The 8,720-nt window shown below is 43.6% G+C and overlaps 1 protein-coding gene across 3 annotated transcripts in view; it reads right to left on the reverse strand.

Annotated features, from left to right (window-relative positions):
* The window catches only part of SLC45A2 (solute carrier family 45 member 2), a 45,587-nt gene that overhangs the window by 20,271 nt on the left and 16,596 nt on the right, over window positions 1-8,720 (reverse strand). The gene's annotated exons all lie outside the window — the stretch shown is intronic.

An 8,720-nucleotide genomic window follows, 5' to 3' on the forward strand; every position in this document is an offset into this window, starting at 1 on the left:
AAAATGGTTTGTATTGTTGTTTGTCTGTTAAGAAGCTTCCTAGGAAAATGCAAGGTTGCAAAGATCAAACAGCTCTGGAAGCTGTCTTCTTTCCTCTATTAGAAGCTCCAGGTACTTGTTCCCCACTGACAGCCACAGGAAAAAAAAAAAGAACAAAAGTTTGAGCAAAAATTGTTTTAACATCCTGTTATCAGCTTACAGGACTCCGATCTGAAGTGTTTCTGGTACTTGTTTTATCTGCTTATGTTTAAACATGGTGTGACCTCAGGGACACCAAGGAAGGGCTCCTCAAAATAGGTCCCCCTCATGGTCTAATATCTGAAATCTCACTATTAGTGAGGCATTCTTTGAGTTCCTGTCTTCAATGCACCTCCTCCTGGGGTGGTCATTGCTCTACTTGGTTCCAAAGTAGTAAGTGCCCCTCAGCGGTTCCTCCTAGTGGCAGACATCAGTGGTTTCTTCTGAGAACACCAGGGTGAAATCGGGCATGCCATGGAGTAGGAGGATATCTAGGAGTCAGGAGATAGAGGCCAGACAGCTGCTCCCTATGCCACAAGCTTATGTAGGGCTGATCCTCTGTTAAAAACCTTTAAACACCAGCCTCCTGTCATGCATCATTACCAAATGGTACCTGGGCAGGTCATTAGCTTTTTTTTTTTTTTTTTTTTGGCTTATGAGTGACGTCTCCTTTTACTTCCCAGATAAAGACAACATCGCCACAAACCAGGGGATCATGGAAGAAAACAGAACGTAAGGAATTCTTTCTCTCTAACCCTAAGCAGAGGGCAGTGTTGTTCGGCAGTAGAATTCTCGCCCTCCATGCGATAGACCCGGCTTTGGTTCCCAGCCAATGCACCTCGTGTCTGCCAGTGGAGGCTTGTGTATTGCTATGATGCAGAACAGGTTTCAGTGGAATTTCCAGACTAAGACTAGAAAGAAAGGCCTGGTGATCAATGAAAACAACCCTAGGGACCATAATGTTCTCATCTACAACCTATCATGGGATGGCACAGGACCATGGAGGCTGAGCACAAGGAAAACCAACCAGAAAAACACTTATACTCTGTTCAAAGACAGAAGACACAGGCAGATCTGGTATTGCCTTAGATTTACAAACTGCCTTTTCTCTTAAAATATGGTGAGATGATATGTTTAAAATATTAACCAGTGTTTCTGCCCATCCACCCTCCTCCTAGTATTTCCCGCTGGACACTTCCTTCACATCCAAGCTGGGCCAGGATGCCTCATTGCTTCAGGGACAGGATGTGACAGCAGAAAGCAGAGAAATAAGAATGTGTTTCTTTGCTTCTGAGTTTCAAAAGCCCGCAGGCTCCACGGGGAAGGGAAAGGACTCATGGCATAGACAGCAGAGTCAGTAGAAAACAAGACATAACTTTCCAGACTAGACATGACTTTCTCAAGCTGGAGGTGAGGGAGGGGTGGAACGTCCATGATAAGTGCACACAGACCAGTGAATGTCTAAGGCAGTGGTGGTTTTTGCTCCCTGCTCCTTGGTTCTAGCCGGGGTTGGAGTGTGGCGCAAAGAGGGGGTCGGGGGGGGGGGGAGTAGAACCCCCAGAAGGCTTGTGGGATCCAAGAGCACAGGAGAGAGACTGGTACCTCATTTTCTGGACAGACTCCAGAGAGGCAACAAAACTTCAAGGAAGAAATGGCTGTGTGGTGAGTCTAGACAGATGAGCTCATTATGTGGCTGGCTTTATTCTAAGTGCTTGACACATATTGAATCATCCAGTCCTCGTAACAGCTCTTTGAGGAAAGTACAAATTTCATCTCTGTTTTAGAGACAAGGAAACCAAAGTACTGAGAGATTGGTATTTACAGAGTTCACATCATGCTGACATGGTGTGGGGGGAGAATGGCTAAGAGGGAGCCCAAGAAAGCTGTGGTCTTGAAGGGACCTTGCAGACAGGAATGAGGGATGGCTCAGTTGTGATCAGCTCAGCCTGACCAATGATATAATGGGCATCTCGGTAAACACCAGTATGAACCCAAACCAAGCCAGCTGCCATTGAGTTAATTCTGACTCATGAAGACTCCATGTGCATCAGAGCAGAACTACATTCCATAAAGTTTTCAACGGCTCTGACCTTTTGAAAATAGATCACCATGCCATTCTTCTGAGGTGCCTCTGGGTGGATTTGAACCACCAACATTTCAGTTAGTAGAGGAGTGCTTAACCATTGGCTCCACCCAGGGACACCCCAGTATGAACAGATGACACTAAAAACCAAATGCTCTCCCACCCCCGCAGACTTCACGCTGTAAATCCTCCAGAACTTTGAGGCAACCTTTGAGGAAAGAGGTGTGAGAACATAACGAATTGACTACATTTTCACCATCCTGGGGCAATCAACTCAAAACAGAAGCAGTTAAATTAAATTTGCGGTTTGGGGTTCACACCCATTTTAGACACAAAAATGCATCTAATATTTTCATCTCTGAGTATAAGCTATGCTATAAGGTAGAAAATTTGCAGTAAAGCAATGCCAAAATCATATTCTCTTCCAGTTAAACAGATGGATGCAGAGATCTGGTGGGTGTGTTCCCAGAGTCAGCGTAGGTGCTGAGATTGCAATGTGTGTCCCTGCTGAAAGCTACTAACGCTGTGCTAATGGGTGCAATGCACTAATGGCTCACACAGAGCGTTCACTTTAACTATCCCATAATTATCTGAAAGCAACTTTTTCAATTTGAGCATATTAATGTGACCATTGCTCCCCTAGTTCAGATAAGGGTCTTGAAACTTGCCATTTTCTGACATGACTCATCAAATCTGACTCTTGTTTCTTCTTTTTGCGTAAGAGTTAGAAATAATTGCACAGTTAAGTCATTTATTAATTGGCCTGGTTCTAGAGCCATCTGTGGCTACCTTGAGTTTTCTGTTAAGTCTGCAGAACTAACATTTTTAATTCTGAGTTGTAATAGCGCATTGCACAGTAAGGTAAATTGTTGAGTGGTTTTGCAGAATGCTTTAGCTCCTCCTAGTGTTAACCAGAAGGAGCCCTGGTGGCACAGTGGTTAAAGTGCTCGGCTGCTAACCAAAAGGTTGGTGGTTCAAACCCAGCAGCCGCTTAGTGGGAGAAAGATGTGGCAGTCTGCTTCCGTAAACAGTTACAGCCTTGGAAACCCTATGGGGGCAGTTCTACTCTGTTCTACTCTGTCCTATAGGGTCTTTATGAGTCGGAATCAACTCGATGGCAGTGGGTTTGGTTTTCATGGTAACCAAGGTGCACAGAGTACATATGCTAGAGTAAAAATGCTCAGGACTAGAAATCATGAACTGAGTAGGACAGCCTTGTGTACTACTGCAAAGCCTCATGGTGCCATCTTGCTCCAGCTGCTGCTGCAGTGACCAGTGCCAATCAGACTTTGCCAAAGGATCCCACACACTTGTGGGGTTCAGCACTCATACAAGGAAGGTTAACACTCGTGGAACCATACTTGGTCACTGTGGTCTGGAACCCATAAATTAATCTTACTCACTTTATCCTTCAGAGGGAGACTTCTGAGATGTATTTCATAAGACATCTGCCTCAGGAGGTCCTGGTAAGATGGAGGGTAGCTGTCTAGAGCAAAGGCCAACTCTGTAAAGCTTCTTATATTAGTTTTCCCTGTTCCACTCCACTATTTCTTCTTGCTGGCTGGAATCCCTTCCCAAGTAAACTATCTGCACGCAAACTTCTTCTAGGCTCAGCTTTTAGGGAAATCCAGACTGATAGGAACCATGTCATTGGTTGGTGGTTGGTTGATTGGGTTTTGCCCCGATCTGCCTCTAACCAGCTGTGTGACCTTGGGGTAGTCACTTCACTTCTCAGCAACACAGCTTTCTCGTAGGTAAAATGAGGATCATAAAATAAAGTATTTATTCCACAAATATCCATTGAGCACTTTTCATATCCAGGCACTATTCTAAGTACAAGGAGCCCTGGTGGCACATTGTTAAGTGCTCAGCTGCTAACCGAAAGGTCAGTGGTATAAACCCACCCAGAGATTCCACAGAAGAAAAGACCTAGTGATCTGTTCCATAAAGGTTACAGCCTAGAAAACCCTATGGGGAAGTTCTAAGTTCTACTCTGTACTATAGGGTTGTTATGAGTTGGAGTTGACTAGAGGGCACACAAGACTTCGCATATCCCTTAAAAAAGTGTAAAGGAATTATGATACTGTTGTTGTTAGGTGTCCTTGAGTCAGCTCTGACTCATGGTGACCCCATGTGTATAGGGTAGAACTACACTCTATAGGGTTTTCAAGGCTGTAACTTTTTGGAAGCAGATAACCAGATCTTTCTTCCAAGTGCCTCTGGGTAGGTCTGAACCATTTGCACCACCCAGGGACATTACTATCCAAATATTCCCTATGTAAGTCACGGGAACAGGGAAATAAGGGTCACTAATGAACTGACAGGAGTCCTGGTGGCGCGGTGGTGAAGTGCTCGGCTGTTAACTGAAAGGTCAATGGATCGAACCTACCTACCAGCCTCTCCTTGGGAGAAAGATGTGGCAGTCTGCTTCCATAAAAATTATAGCCTAGGAAACCCTATGGGGCAGTTCTACTCTGTCACATGGGGTCTCTGTGAGTCCTCAACATCCACAATTCTTTGAGGGTTGTGCTGACCACATTTGAATGGAAAGAAAATAGCAGTGTTAAGACAGCAAGTGTCTTGTCCTTGGTCACCCACAATGTCTACAAAGTGGAAATTCCCTAATCCTTGGTTTCTGGCTTGGCCACAGCCTCTTGGAGCTGCCCAAGAAAGGAGACGTGAAAGTTCACCAAGAGCAGCAACTTCAAACGGAACCCCATTCAGGAAACAAAACCGCCATCCAGCCTGAAAAGTTCCATAATTATTCATGTATGAGAAAAGATTAAAATTGCCTGAAACATGAAAAGAGACTCCTTCCCACCGTGTTAATGTTTGGTTAAAAGAGACCATGTTTCAACCTTATTTTTCCTCTTTTTTGAGTCCTTAATTATTTGCTCATTAGGGCATCTGTTACATGTACATACTTCAAAGTATCTAAAAATATATTTTAAAAAAACAGAAATTTAAAAGAGGCTGAGCCTAACAAGCTACTCATTTTTCTTCCAAAGATACACGTGGGGCAAGTTCCCCCACTGAATCCTTACAAATTTAATTTTTGCGGGCTTGGTGGGGATAGAGGAATTCAAGTAAATGTAAGCATTTGTTTGCTGCTGCATCCTTGCTCTGAGCCTGTGAGCATTTGCCAGACATCGATAACTACCATTGTGTAGTGATTAACCATGGAAGGAAGCAAAACTTCAGAGATACTAAAGTCACTCAGCAGTTAATAGGATTTGAACCAAGATGAGCTTTCTCATCATCCTCATCCTGGCCTCCCCCTGCTGGATAAAGCACACTTGCTAGAGGCTGAATTGTGTTTCCTAAAAAGATATGATGACGTTCTAGCCCCTATGCTTGTGAAGGTGACTTTGTTTGGAAATAGGGTCTTTGAAGGATGAGTTAACATTATAGTTGTTGTTAATGGCCTGAGAGTTGGCCCCCTGACTCATCGAGACCCCACGCACAACACAACTAAGCGCTGCCGGGTCCTGCATCATCCCCATGATTGGTTGTGGATCAGATGATCCATAGGGTTTTCATTGACTGATTTTCTGAAGTAGATTGCCGGGCCTTTCTTCCGAGGATGCTGTCAGCCTCCACTACTAGCTTCCAGAGCTGTGCGACAGTAAATTTCTAAGACAGCTTAGTCTTGAAGCTCTGCTGAAACCTGTGCACCATCACAGCAACACTCAAGCCTCCGCTCACAGGTGGGTGGTGGCTGCATCTGAAGTGCATCGGCTGAGAGTTAAATCTGGGTCTCCCACATGGAACCACCAACGCTTCATTTATCAGAGTAGCGGTACCAATCCCATCTGAGTGAAGAGAAGAGACACAGAGAGGCAGACAGAGAGAAGATGGCCATGTGACAACAGAATTCACCTGCTGCCCCTGCAATCCCAGCAATGCCCGGGGCTACCAGAAGCCTGGGAAGACAACACAGGCTCTTCTGTGAGAATATGGCCCTGCTGAAACCCTGAATGCAGACTGCCAGCTTCCAGAGCTGTGACACAGTGAATTTCTGTTCTTATCAGCCACCCAATTTGTAAAATTTTGTTACGGCAGTCCCAGGAAACTAATACTCCACTGCTAATGATAGCAAAGAGCCCTGGTGTGCAGTGGTTAGGCACTTGACTGCTAAAGAAAAGGTCAACAGTTTGATTCCACCAGCCACTCTTTGGAAACCGTGTGGGGCAGTTCTACTCTGTCCGGTAGGGTTGCTGCAGTTGAAATCAACTTAATGGCAATGCGTTTGGTTTCTGTTTTTTTTTTTTTTTTTTTTTTTTAATGACAGCAACACCTAGCCATCTGCTCTGTAAAGCTTACAGCTTAGAAAACTCTATGGGGCAATTTTACTCTGTCACATGGGCTCTCTGTGAGTCAGAATTGCCTTGTTGACACCTAACAACAACAACAGCTACAGCAAAGCCTTGGGTTCAATTTAGCAGAAATAAGCTCAGTTAGAAGCATTTTGACACAAAGGAGAAGTTTCCTACCTTCAGGCATGAGCCTGTTAGTTCAGAGGGTTTGATAGCCTCTGACGCCTGGCGGAGGAGGCCCCTGTGGTGAAAGGATGGGGCGGATCCACCAAACCTGACCAAGACTGGGACAACAGGTCAAACTTCAGAGGCCAGGGACTGAGGAGGAAGGATTACTTTGAATATAAGAGGACAGAAGGCAAATAATAAACTGTCTCACTGAAGCCAGTAGAGTCTTTTTAAAACTGTCAGAAATATTCTGGTAAATGTGTTGGCAATGAACACTTTGACTCTTATTTGCAAAACATTTGGAACTGTTAGGCCTGGACTAAAGCTCTGAAACAAGTAGAAAGAATTTCAATTTATGCAGATAATTGGATTCCTTGGGGGAATGCTATCTTGCTGCTGATGAAAATCAAGAGGCCCTGACATTGAACATGCCTTTGTCATAAAATGCTTGTTTCGAGTGAAATGCTGCTGTCATCTCTGCCTGGTTCATCTAAATTTGGGAGAGTTACAGGTGTGCAGAGACAGGGCAGAGTGAGAATGCATTGCGTGTTGTTTTTTGCTCCATTTTTTAATGTGGTCTTCCATTCACAGCAAGGATATTACACTGTGGTCACATACCCACATTTAACTCATGAGAGTTCAACTATTCACACTTTGAAAGAGAGAGAGATGCAGAGAGAGCATGAAAGAAAGAGTAACAATTTAAATAGCATGGGCGACCCTGTCCGCTATTCCATTATTGGATCCCATGCCCAGGAGTAAACACCAGAGGGGGGGGAGGAATCTGCAGAAACATTATATTGCACAGGTTTGTGTACACAAAACCAGGCACATTGTATTTTATGGGTGATCTGAGAGGTGTCTACAGTTAAAGTAAACTATCTGTGATTATCACTTATGTAAGGAGATTAGAATCTAAGCCTTAAATGAGGTGAGACTTCACTGTACTGCTCTACAAGAGGAAGAAGCTGAAGTTGTTTTTTCTAGTAAGGGAGGAATTGCTTTGAGCCACCCATACACCCTCACTGGTCAACCCTATGACCAAAGGCCTGCAGTGGGGACAACTGGCTGAGGTCAGATTTCAGTCTTGGTCATGAGACAAAACAAGTAACTAATGAGCACATTCATCTGATTGATGTGGTTTGCCATGTAGTTTTAACCTGATGTTAAATTGCAAGCAGGGTTACTAAATGGAGAGTCTCCTTTTACACAGCCAACATTTCTAAATGCCTGTTATTAGCAAGGTAACAAGCTGGAAACCATGGGGAATTTGCAGGTGAACCCTCATTCAGGGAGTTTATAAATCTTGTAGAAGTGAGAGATAAATATATAGCTAATTATAAGACAATGGAAAGTGGGAACAATAAATGTGCAGACTAAGTAAATGCATGAATGGCAGTGTAGTTTTAAAATATAATTATCTCAGTAAAAAGGAACGAGCTACTAACAGCCATGGAGGACCCTTAAATGCGTATTGGTAAGTGAAAGAAGCCAGTATGAAAATGCTACATACTGTATAGTTCCAACTATATGACATTCTGGGAAAGGCAAAACTATAGAGACAGGGAAAAGATCAGTGGTTTCCAGGGGTTCAGAAGGCGGGGCGGCGAGGGCTGAACAGGCAGAGCACTGGGCATTTTTAGAGCAAGTGGAACTATTCTTTATGATACTGCAATGGTGGACACATGACAATATGCTTTTGTCAAAACCCATGGGACTGTATAACACAAAGAGTGAGCCCTAATGTAAACAATGGGCTTTAGTGAATAGTGATGTGTCAATATTGGTTCATTAACTGTAACAAATGTATCGAATGAATGCAGGAAGCATTGAGTCTCTGTTTATGGTGATGAAAAATCAGGCAATGGATATTTGTGATGGTTATACAACATGATTGATATAACTAGTGTCACCAGATTGTACACGTGAAAAATGTTGAATTGGCAAATGTGTGTATGTATATATATGTATATATATACACAATAAAAAAAATAGGAGAGGAACAATCTGAAAAATGGCGCTCTAGGCAGAAGCACCACACCGTTCCTCCACAGCAAAGATCCGAAAAACTAAGCCAAACAGAGAATACAACAATCCTGAAACCCTAAAACATCAAATGAAGAGATAAAGAACTC

This window comes from Trichechus manatus, unplaced genomic scaffold, assembly GCF_000243295.1.
Source record: "Trichechus manatus latirostris isolate Lorelei unplaced genomic scaffold, TriManLat1.0 scaffold00135, whole genome shotgun sequence".
Classification (NCBI taxonomy): domain Eukaryota; kingdom Metazoa; phylum Chordata; class Mammalia; order Sirenia; family Trichechidae; genus Trichechus; species Trichechus manatus.